This window comes from Acomys russatus, unplaced genomic scaffold, assembly GCF_903995435.1.
Source record: "Acomys russatus unplaced genomic scaffold, mAcoRus1.1, whole genome shotgun sequence".
NCBI classification, from domain to species: Eukaryota; Metazoa; Chordata; class Mammalia; order Rodentia; family Muridae; genus Acomys; species Acomys russatus.
Genome location: NW_026131852.1, coordinates 186,327 through 199,557, shown reverse-complemented (window position 1 = coordinate 199,557; position 13,231 = coordinate 186,327).

The window sequence follows — 13,231 nt, the reverse complement described above, 5'->3', positions numbered from 1 at the left end:
GAGCTTTCTGTTTTCTGTTAACAAATCCCTGTGCTGTGGTTCAGCTCTAGCACACACCTTGAATGCAAGAGCTTGATAATGTCAATTCTAGTTCAGGAAGTAGAACAAGAAACCAAGTGATAGGAATTAAATAGTAAGGAGGGATATTTAGAAGGCTATTTAAGATAGCATAGAGAAAAAGAAGAAGGAGGAGGAGGAAGAGGAGAAAGAAGAGATGGAGGAGGAGGATATTTTGGCTTTTAGCTTTTTCCTTCTAGGGTGTGAACTTAGTAAAAAGGCGTTATCCTGTTGGCACATTGGCTGAGTAAGGATATCAGCTGGGTGGTTTCTCTGCTTCTCTGAGCTAGTAGGTTTTCACACTATTTAAGTATCTTGCCTTTTGTCTTCATTATGTGTTCCTGTGCATTTCTTGGTGTGTGCACACTAGTGAAGATGAAGGTGAAGGTGAGAAGAGGTTGACAGGGCAACTGGAGCAGTTGCACAAATAGTTATGAGTTGACAATCTGGGGTGCTGGAATCAAATTCAAGTCCTCTTCAATAGCAGGAAGTGCTCTTCATAATTGAGCAATGTCTTCATTCTCAGAAACCTCTGAGACATACAGAATATTGTATTTCCAGATGCTTTTTTTATTATTTCAAAGGTACATTTACAATGAGGCAGATTAACTCTTGGCAACACACAGCCTACCTCACAGAAGATAATGAGCGTCAAAGGACTTCCTTATGGAGATGGCTTCAAATGTGACAAACAAACCACTGGTCAAAATGTCATTTCTATCACAGACAGAATTCTGCCTAAAAATGGGCAAGCTTGGATGCAGGCAGAATCAAAGGCCAAACTATGCCAAGACACGGTAAGCAAGTCCTTAATACTTCTTGCCTCACAAATATGTTTCTCAGATATATTGGGCAAGAAGGATAAATAAGATGATCCATCATTACACAGAATTTAGGGTGGCTGCTCAGAGAGCAAACTATCTCTGTCATCTTATTTGAGATGCTTCTAACTTGCACTTGCCTTATACTCAGGTAATTAATTATATTATTTCTCAACTCTCTTATGGTGCTGTAGACAAGATAGTTTTGTTTTACATTCAAACTTAGTTGTTTAGGGGTTAAGATGTTTTTAGGTCTGGATAGATGTTTTATAGTTGATATAGAGATATAATAGTTATTTATTTACATTCAGAATTTTAGACTCCCCAAGATAGGAAAGATTTTTTCTTCGTGGCTGCAACCAGAAATAGCCAAAACACCATGAATTCATCACAGACAGACACACACACACACACACACACAAACACACACACACACACACACCTCTTTATTGTTTCATGGTGCTTCTTTCTCTAGGTATTTTATTTTACATGTGTGTAGTATTATGAATGTGTATATGTAATATTTAATAAGAATTTAAAAATATACAAATACACCAGGACTTTTTTAAAATTCCACATAAAAATTAATGCTTTCCTAATATAATTTGGTAATGTAAATAAAATGATATTCTCCAAATTGTCAATGTGTTAATTCTATGTTTCAAAATTTAAAAGCTAAGATTAATCATGGAATTAAAGTGCCTTTTTAACAATGTGTACTTTCCCAGATATCTTATTACAGAGTAAACATTCCATTCCACTATAGTCCAAAGGGATGCAAAGCAAGGAGCCCTTGGTCTATAGCTACAGAAGTTTGTCCTAGGTAGTTATAATGTTGGAATGAATCTCTAGTAGAATATCTTTTCATCATTTTCTCTCATCTGCATAGATGCAAGAGTAAATAAACAATTATTAACTGGGTATTTGATTCATTATCATTTTTATTATTCTAATCAGTGCCGAGATGCCAATCATGGGAGGGCCACATCGATGTTAAGTGTGAATCTTCTTTCTTCATTTGCACATTCAGGAAGCACACTCACATCCTCTAAGTATGTCCATTATGTGGTTTCAAATTAAGTGAAGATAAAAAGGAATAATAAACATAACAGGTTCACACCTGTGATAGTAACATCTAACATGTTCAATTTTGAAAAAAGCACAGCACAAACTTCTCTTGAAAAGTGAAGAAAACACCCAGCCTTAAAAATGTTTTAATTAATATTTTCATTAAAATATATTTACATCATTTTTTGTCCAACATACCACATGCCTTTATCACCAATTGCTTCAAAACTATTTTGCTTCTCCAAGTCAATGGTGGCTATTGTAATATATATATATATATATATGCAAACAAACAACTTATTGAGTCAAGTCTTATATGTATAAAACACATTCAGGTGTTGTATTTAAGTGATTTCAAACTGACCACTTGGTATTGGTATTTGAAAGTGTTTATAGTGTATAGTTCATATAGTTATTAGTCTAATATATTGGTAACACAATTCAGTCAGAAAATTCAAATAAATAGTTAAGCATATTAGATAGACATTTAAAAATCAATATTTGCATATGTTCAGGGATGGAAGGATGGTTCACTGGTTAACAGCACGGCCTGCTCTTCTGGATGTCCTGAGTTCAGTTCCCAGCAACTACATGGTATCTCATATCCATATATAATGAGATCTTGTGCTCTCTTCTTGTTTTAATAAATAAATATAGTCTTTTTTAAAGCTGGATGGGGTGGTTCGTGCCTTTAATTTCAGCACTCCTGAGGCAGAAACAGGCAGATATCTGTGAGTTTGAGGCCAGCCTGCTCTACAAAAAAACTTCTAGGATAGCCAGGGATATTACATACAGAAACCTTATCTCAAGAAAGAACAATAAAAATATTTTCATACATTAAAAAACACAAAGAAAAATATAACTTTCAATCATCACTGAAATACAAACTAAATACTGAAGGAAATGCCCATCACACATTTTAGGATAATGTCTTAGAAATGGGAGATGGAAAGTGCTCATGGTAATGTACAGATTAGGAGTGTTTGCTGGTTTGAGTGTAGATAAGAATGATTATACTGGTGTATTCCCTTCAACAAACAAAATACAGCATCTCCATAACTTTCCTAGCCTTCAGCATCTGAGATGTCAATATCATCAAGTGCAACAATTACAGGATTATTCACAGAAATCAAGATGAAATATTCCCCAGTTTATGAAAGAAGGAGAGGTTTGTGGAGTGTGATACTCTAAAAGTTGCCCTGAGAAGTGGGTTATGTTTATGATTAAACATATGATATGCATTTATGAAATTATCAAAATTCAATCAAATTAAAAAGGAACATTAATCATGATATTTATGGCAGAATTAATGGACTAAAATGAGATTTTATCTAAATACTATTATGTGGCCTTGAAGAAAACGCTGTCCTATGAGTAGAATTGGATAAGCTTGAGTGAGTTACATGAATTGAGACAATCCAGGTCCATAAAGACAAATGGTGCCTGACTAGGGTTACAAGGAGCATAAAAAGCAGAAAATCCTAAATATGAGAAGTATTCTTCTGATTTCCAGAGACTGGGGTGGGAAACGAGGTGATAGTGTAAAAGCAAAATGTGCCAATTTTACACTACAGATCATAGAGGTGCTATTTACATTTCAATTTTGTTGAATTAGTATACATTAAATATTTGAATCAGAAAATGACACAGTATAGAACATTAATTTCCTTTTCTTCTGTTTCCATCGTTTATGCATATATAAAAATTTATTTATATAAGTGTATATATATATATATATATATATATATATATATATATATATATATATATATATGTTATAATGACTTTAGTAACCAAATGTCTAACACTGATGATAGTGTGGAAATGTATTGTTGATGTCTACTTCATCTTTTCATGATTTACTTGAATAGGATACATGAATATAATTATTGAATTGATCATGTTGATGTCTTGAGCACATGATTTTGTAGTTTGAATAGTAATGACCCCCATAGACTCATATATTTGAATGCCCAGCCATAGAGAATGGTAGCGTTAGGAGACTGCACTTTGTTGGAGGAAATGTGTCACTATGTAGGCCAGCTCTGAGGTCATATGTGCTCAAGATAAATTCTATGTGGCACACAGTCTCCTTCTGCTGCCCATGGATTAAGATGTAGACCTCTCAGTGACTTCTCCAGCACCATGTCTGTCTGCATGCTGCCATGTTTCCAGATATGATGATAATGAATAAAAACTCTGGCATTGTAGACCAGCCCCTGTTAAATGTTTTATCCAGGCCAGTTTGAGAGGAATAACTGATGGCTTAGAACTCATGGAATTTGACATACTGGTTACTTCAACCAGGATGTCTGGGTCTCAGACAATCAGATACCTGAAGACTACATTTCTAGAGGCTTTTATTCTGCTATCAAGAATCACTCTGCATGTTGTTATTACAGCCTGCATATTCTTCATAATTTATTAATTGTATTAAAACTCTAAGGGGGCTTATTGCCCCTCAATGTTCAGTATCACTGGCACTTATAATAATAGTGCTTTACCTTTTTCAAGCATGCTGCTGTGGCGGATTAGTGATTGAACCACCACCAATGGAAACAATTTACAGATGTAGACTGCTAGCAATGACTACCAACCTTGGAAAGAATTTGGAGAAGTAGGTTTTTAGTAAGGTTAGGTTAGGATGCTTTTGTTTGTGGCTATGATATAGGGAACATTGGGGCTAAGAAAAGCACACACAATAGGTGAGCTAAAGCTTTTTTTTTCTAAGTCAAGAATTAGGAACAATATCAGCTTAACTGGCTGTGTCTGACATAAATCTCATGATATGATTTAATAAAAAAGTGCTAATTAGGGGGTGGGCTCATTGAGAAATTTTATAATATTGACCTTTAAGATAATGGATTATTCATTTGTAACTCAAATTGCAGCCTGCCATGTTTCCAGATATGATGATAATGAATGAAAACTCTGGCATTGTAGACCAGCCCCTGTTAAATGTTTTATCCAGGCCAGTTTGAGAGGAATAACTGATGGCCCATCAGAACTACACCTGACTTTTCAACAGAGACTATGAAAGCCAGAAGAGCCTGGACTGTGATTATGCAGACTCTAAGAGACCACAGATGCAAACCTAGGCTACTATATCCAGCAAAACTTTCAATCAACATAGATGATTGAAATCAAGATATTCCATGACAAAACCAAATTTAAACACTATCTAAACACTAACCCTGCTCCACATAAAATAGTATAAGGAAAACATCGTCACAACGAGAGCAGCCACACCCAAAAAAATTCAGAATACTGACAAGCACACACCAGCAAAACCAAAACAGACATGCTACACATAATTACCACTAACTCCACAATAAAGGAATCCAATAACCATTGGTCAATAATATCTGTTAACATTAATGGTCTCAAGTCCCCAGTAAAAAGGCACAGGCTAACAAAATGGATGCAAAAACAAGATCCTTCAATATGTTGCATTCAAGAAACACATCTCATCAGCAAAAATAGACATTAACTGAGAATAAAGGGCTGGAAAAAATTTTTCAAGCAAATGGTCTCAGGAAGCAAGCAGGAGTAGCCATTTTAATATCTGACAAAATAGATTTTCAATTAAAATCGATCAAGAAAGATCTAGACGGACACTTTGTCCCAATAAAAGGAAAAATCCACCAAGAGGACATCACCATCCTAAATATCTTTGCCCAAAATATTAGGGCACCTGCATTTGTAAAAAAAATACTTTTAAAGTTTAAATCACTCATTGATCCCAACACAATAATAGTGGGAGACCTCAACATGCCACTATCACCAATTGACAGATCCTCAAGGAAGAAATTAAACAGAGAAATAATCACACTAACAGAGGTCATGAATCTAATAGATCTAAATGACATTCACAGAGATTTCTACCCAAATGAAAAAGAATATGCTTTCTTCTCTGCACCACATGGGACCTTTTCCAAAATAGACCATATAATTGGTCACAAAACAAACCTCAAAAGATACAAAAAATTCAAATAATCCCTTTCATTCTATCAGACCACCATGCCCCAAAGCTGAGCACCAACAACATTAGAAATAACAAAAAGCCTACAAACACATGGAAACTGAACAATCTTCTACTCAATGACAACTGGGTTATGGATGAAATAAAGAAAGAAATCAAAGACTTCCTAGAATTTAATGGAAATGAAAGCACAACATATCAAAACCTTTGTGGCACAATGAAAGCAGTGCTAAGAGGAAAATTCATAGCACTAGGTGCCTTCACAAAGAAACTGGAAACATCGCATATAAGCAACTTAATGGAAAACCTGAAAACTCTAGAGAAGAAAGAAGCATACACACCCAAGAGGAGTAGATGGCTGGAAATAATCAAAGTCAGGGCTGAAACCAATAAGTTATCAATGAAGAAAACAATTCAAAGAATCAATGAAACCAAGAGCTGGTTCTTTGAGAAAATCAACAAAATAGACAAACCCTTAGCCAAACTCACTAAAAGGCAAAGGGGGAGTATGCAAACTAACAAAATTAGAAATGAGAAGGGAGAAATAACAACAAATACCGAGGAAATCCAAAGAATCATTAGGTTCTACTTTAAAAGCCTATATACCACAAAATATGAAAATATAAAACATATGGACAATTTCCTTGATAAATTCCCCTTTCCAAAGTTGAATCAAGATCAGGCAAACAAACTAAATAGTCCTATATCCCCTAAGAAAATAGAAGCAGTCTTTAAAATTTCCCAACCAGAAAGAGCCCTTGGTCAGATGGATTCAGCGCAGAATTCTACCAAACCTTCAAAGAAGAACTAATTCCAATATTCCTCACACTATTCCACAAAATAGAAACAGAATGAACTCTTGCAAACTCATTCTACAAAGCCACAATCACCTTAATAACTAAACTACAGAAAGCCCAACAAAGAAAGTGAATTGTAGACCAATCTCCCTTATGAACATAGATGCAAAAATACACAATGACTATGTAGTCTGTGTTAAGTGCTGGTTATTGACTGGCAACATCTGAAAGTCCAAGGGTTGGCTTCTTTGCTAGAGCTGCAGGATTAAGGGTGTGTTTTATCTCACGAGGTGCCAAAACTGTATTTCCCTGTCATGCTTTATGTGAAAACATTAAGGAAAGCATTTACAGGTAAAGGTGGAGATATGAAATTAGGGAGTTTGTGGCAATGACAGTATGAATATCTTTGTAAGAAAATATAAAAATTGTTACTTCTTTCTTTCTTTCCTTTTTTCTTTGTTTGTTTCTTTCTTTCGTTGGTCCATAGTATAGTCTACCTACCTTACCATCTTTTTTAAAAAGAATAAAATGTTTATAGTTTTTGAAGATTTAACATAAAGGAAATTAAGCTAAATGCACATATGTATCAGTTTGTTTGAAGTAATAGCCCAGTATTGAAGCATAGTAAACCCTTAGAGTTAATTAAAAATAATTTTATAAATATATTTTATTAATGATAAAATCACTTAGAATGTCAATGAATATACACATATGTATACACACCTATATATTACACATACATATACATACGTATGTATTATACATATACATATATGTTATCTATGTTAAAATGCCTTTGGGGGGCATATTCGTGTCAACAACCTGAGAAATCAAGTCACTATTTAATGTTCTCAAAGTAAGCAAACACACACCATAAAAAGACTGTCAAAACATCCTTAAGAGAAAGATTGTTGCTTCATAATTTTTCAACTGAGGAATTGATTCCACTAGGAGAGCAACTGTGTTTGGGATGACAAAATGATCCTGTGAATTGTGGCATTTCTATTTCTGTGACATTCCCAGAAGAGTGATTTAGGTTTAAAATATATTGTTGGAGATTTATAGTTACATCTGCTTTGGGTCTCTCAGGGAAAACATTACAACTCATTAGGGAATGGTCTCTTGAGGGTTCATTTGCTTAACTGGGCTATATCAAGTTCTGTGAAAGAAGGAAATCCTGATGGAGTCTGTAAACTCCCTTGGTGCATCTGTGTGCACCTGTTCTTCAAGTCTCTGCTGTGTGTACTATGAGCACCACCTGGTGCCCTACATTCCTCTTGCAGCAGGGCTACTCCTGTCTGGGTGTCTGCTTCTCATATGTAACTGTAGAGACTCGTTTCTGAATAGTGCTCAGCCATGTCAAGGACACAGACTTTAAGTTTGCACTATGAGGCCTCTCATGAATTCTAGCAGAGTGGCCTTCACTTCATAGATATTGATGGAGGCAATTTATACGAGATTGCATATATTCTGACCTTTTCTTCCAGTAATAGGACCTTAGATATGTATTCTACTTGGATGAAAATATGTTTACTGAAAACTGTACATGGACTGTATAGTTCTTTCAATCTCGTGTCTTAGGAATGAGATGCACTGATAATATTGTATCAATTTAGTAATCACTGGGAGAAAGCAATTTGAGGGGAAACCAGCTTATCACACTTTTTTGTAACTGAACAACATAAATAAGATCAAGCAATCAAAAATTACAGAACACGTACTCTCAAATCAGTTCAAGATCATCGAGAAAATGGGAACATTAAACACCATGTTTCTGCAACACTCATCACTCTTTTCCATTAGAAAAGACTTAGTGTAAAACAAACAATGAAATCAAGGCAAAGGAAACATTCAGATTAAGTTACAAGGATACTGATAATTAGGTGAACTAATATTATATAGAAGACTACCTGGCTCTTGAACACACACTGCTATCTCTTCCTGAACATTCCTGTCATGAAAGGCCATAGGTGACCATCTGCTCTGTACTTTTGGTAAGTCTATGCAAGTCACTGCTTAAATATTTCTATCAGAAGCTTATGGTTTCTCTGAGCCTGTACTCCAAGTCTAAGGTAAACCATTTCCTACTTGGTTGAACAATTGTGATCAAATACAAGAGCCCAGACAAGAAATTCTTTGATTAATAGAATGCAATACAGAGACATCAGGCCTTACTCTGCACAACTGAAGCCTATTTACAAGGTAAAGATGTCAAAAGGGTGGCAGGGACACACTTATATTTTAACTCCTATAAAAGAATAGCATAACTAAAATCAATTGAGGAAGATTTACTTTAACTTATTACTTTCAGGTCGTACTTCATCAATGATGAAAGCAGGGCAGAAACATGAGGGAAGAAATTAAGCAGAAGCCATGCAGGAGTGCTGCCTATTGGTTTGTTCCCCACGGCTTGTTCACTGTGTTTTCTTTGAGTCTCTAAAACAATCTATGGTAGGTAGATCTATTCACAATGGAATATGCTGCCCTATATCAATAATTAATCAATAAAGTTCATCCAGATCTTTCCTTTAGGCAGATCCTATGAACATATTTTCTCAATTGAGATTCATTCCCCTCAGATTACTCTGGATTGTGTCAATTTCACAAAAGACAAGCTAGCACAGGGAACAACTTCTCAGTGTCTGAATTGCTCTCCTTTATTCTTACCATCTACACAGGAAGCATGCAAAGCCCCTACTACTTCTGGTTATTGCTTAAACATTGTTCAATTATTGTAATAACCATCATGACCAAAGAAAACTCGGTTAAAAGAATATTTGTTTCATTTTATATTCTTTCTAGAGAAACCGAAGTGGAAACACCAGACAGGAATGTGAAGGCAAGGACTGAAGCAGAGGCAATAAATGAACACTGATTTCTGGCTTTCTTATATGGTTTTCTTATATAGGACAGAACTACTTGCCTAGTGATTGGACCTTTCACAATGAGCTGGATCTGCTTATTTTAGTGACTACCTAAGAAAACGCCTCACGGAGGGGATATAGTCCAGTGGAACTGAAACATTTCTTCAGTTCATGCTCCCTTTATCAAGATATTTTGAACTGATGGATAATAAAATCCTTCATCATTATAAATATTTATCTAACAAGATAGTCAATAGAGACCCAGGTAATAAAATATCCAGAGTACCTGGGTATCTTATACTTAAGAGGTGAGAGGACAAAAATCCATTCATCACTCACATGGGAGTAGAGAACATGTTGGTATAAACTATGCTCCTGTCATTGAGACAGTCATCCATGTTCTTGATAGAACAGACTATCATGAGAGTGAAGCAGGGTGATGGTGGCTCAGGATTTTGAGGTGTGTAGATAAATGGATCATTTCCATAGCTAATGATGAGGAATTGTGGACAATAAGTATAGGTCTAATTCACTTGTTTAAGAAAAGAAAATGTCCAGGAAACAAATTTCTCGCCAACTCATTGGAAAACAGTTTACCAAGAGCACTTTTTTGCTCTTTCTATCTCTGCGTAAGAAATATAAACATAGGTTACTTTGCAGGTATGTAGGCTAATAGCTCATTAGGCTAAAATGTATAATCTTTAGACTCATACTCGAAAAATGTCTCAGGAGTGCCTAGCTAATATGAGATATGTCCTGCTGGTCACTGATAATGGCTTTAACAACAATCTCCAACATCATCCTAAATGTAGAGAAAATTTAAAGAATTTTTACTAAAATCAGGAAAAAGGCAACCTTGTTCACTCTCTGTATACCTAGTTAATTATGTACTCGAAATCTTACATAGAACATTAAAACAATGAAGAAGGTCAAGTGAAAAGAAATAGGCAAAGGAGAAGTCAAAGTATCTTGATTTACAGGTGTATATATTAGTGATTCTAAAAATGTCACCAGAAAACTCTACAGCTGACGAGCCATGTAACATTATTTATTTTGTGTGGCTTGCCATTTGAAGATCCCCAAAGGCTCGTTAATTGACTCTTTGGGAATGCTTAGCCATTAGAACATCTTGATCCTAATACTTTTAGTGTTGGTTGCCCCTTGGACTTCTGGGAATAGGAGAAGATATAAGTAGCCAGCAGAGCCTGAGATAGATTGAGTAGGATTGGAGAGAAGATTGGAGTAGGATGTATTGCCCTTCCTGCACAGATAGAAGGGTACTTGGGACTCAGAAGGCCAAGAATCACATAGCTCTGAGAGAGAGGCATCCCAATAGAAGGGCATCCTGTGACATGGGATCTCAGGAACCACTCATATCTAAGAGAAAGCCTCCTCAGCAGAGGCACTGTATCTTCCAAGACATAGCATTCCCAGCTTGGCTGAGGATAGTAGTAGCCACAGCCCCACATCTTTTTCAAAGTTTCATCTCCTAGGGAGGGTAATTTTAGGTGAGCTGAGGAGCCCAAGAGCCTAAGCTCCCCTCCCCTTCCTTTCTTCTTCGCTTCTCTTCATTGTTTCTTGGCTCCTTTTGATGAGAGAATGACACCAGTCAGCAAATCTTATAAAAGAGGTTTATTGGACTCTATGGACATGAGGGATAAATCCATGAATGACTACCTATGATCCTTGAAAAAGACAGCAGGAAATTGAACAAAGTACATAGCTTATGTATAATTTCTAAGTGGGGAGTGTGTGTGTGTGTGTGCATGTGTGTGTGTGTGTGTGTGTGTGTGTGTGCATGTGTGTGTGAAGGTAAAAGTATGGATGTATCTAAGAAAAGAATCATCCTAAGTGAGGTCACTCACAATCCAGAAGATAAATGTATCAAAAATTTGCTCATGAGGTGCCCATCGTCTGTATCTGTGTATAGGGTCTAGGTTCATTCCATGTATGGTGCTTCATTGGTGGTTCAGATTTTACAAGCCCCTCTAAGACCTGGTGAGTTGGCCATGTTGGTCTTCTTGTGGATCTCCTGTTACTTCTAGGTTCTTATATCATTCCCCCACTTTTCCATAAGACTTTCTAATTTCCCAGCGTTTATTTTTGAGTTTAAGCATCTGATTGGAACAGCTGCTTGGTGGAGCCTCTGAGAGGATAGCTATGCTAGGCTTCTGTGTGCAAGCCTAGCATCATTATTAGTGCCAGGGTTTGACTGTCTTCCGTGGGGTGGGTCTCAGGTTAGGCCAGGTATTGGTGGGGTATTCTTTCAATCTTTTTTCTGTCTTTGTTCCTACATGGCTTGTAGGCAGAGTAATGATTTGGTTGAAGATTTTGTGGGTAGGTAGGTGTTCCCTTTACTCCACTATGCCTTGTGTCTTGTAAGAGTGTGTACTTTTCAGTCTCCATGACCCTTGCTACTAGGAGCTTCGTCTAGGGTCTCTCCAATATTCTACATTTGCTCAGATCTCCAGCTTGTCACAGAGATGCCCTGCCAATATTCTCTTCTCTATGAAGGCCCTCTGTTGTTCTGCCCCTGTAGTTTTGTGTAGAGTAACCCAGGCTTTGAAAGACATATTTTACATCTTCTCACTTGTATCATGACCTTGGTTTCAAATGTTTTTAATTTATTGGATTTAAATTAGTGTGATCATATATACTTGTGCATTTAAAAATAACTCAAAACAGGTATGTTGATCATAGATTTGAAATAGTTTTGTTAAATAATATTTTGGAAAATTCCATAATATATATTATATATAAAACACACATACAACACACACATATATATTTATATGTATATAAATAATACACACTTCTTATACCTTTTCAGCCACTTGTGAGAATGATCCCTATTCATCTCACACAAGTTCTTGTTTGTTTTTTCAATTAAATAATAACCTAATATGAATTATGTGCAGATCCATCCTCTGGGGGAATAGACATCCTATGAGAATCCATATCCACAAAAATAGTTCTCTCTCTCTCTCTCTCTCTCTCTCTCTCTCTCTCTCTCTCTCTCTCTCTCTGTCTCTCCTAGCGGCTGTTATCTATCAATAGATCAACAGCCAGCCATAGGGCTCCAGGAACCTTTCTCCTATCCGAACTGCAATTTTGCATAGCCTGATTTTGTGTAGCTTCAGTCCAAGAAATCACAATTCCTATTAAATCAAGTGTCCATTGTTTATATGGGAAAAGTCAAGCTTTCACAACACTCCTTTCTATCCTGTGGCTTTCTTTCCTTTCTCTCTTCCATATTTCCTATGCCTTTGGATGGAATGTTAATATGGATGAAGTATGTACAACCAATATAGAATTAACATGCCTTCCTAGTGAAAAATTAGTCCTTCACAATTAGAGAATGATGAAGGAAATATATTTAACAACAGAACACCACTAATTCTGACTAATGCACAAAAGAGTACCAGCCTTTTAAACAGGGACATTAACCAGCTTAAATAGATCTTAGGTTTCGACATCACACACATTCTGTCATTCTTGACTCTCTCTCTCTCTCTCTCTCTCTCTCTCTCTCTCTCTCTCTCTCTCTCTCTCTCTCTCTCTCTCGCTCCTCTCTCTCTCAGGTGCCAGGATACACTCTGATAATTTAAACAGACACCCTATTAATTCTGTCATTCCAATATG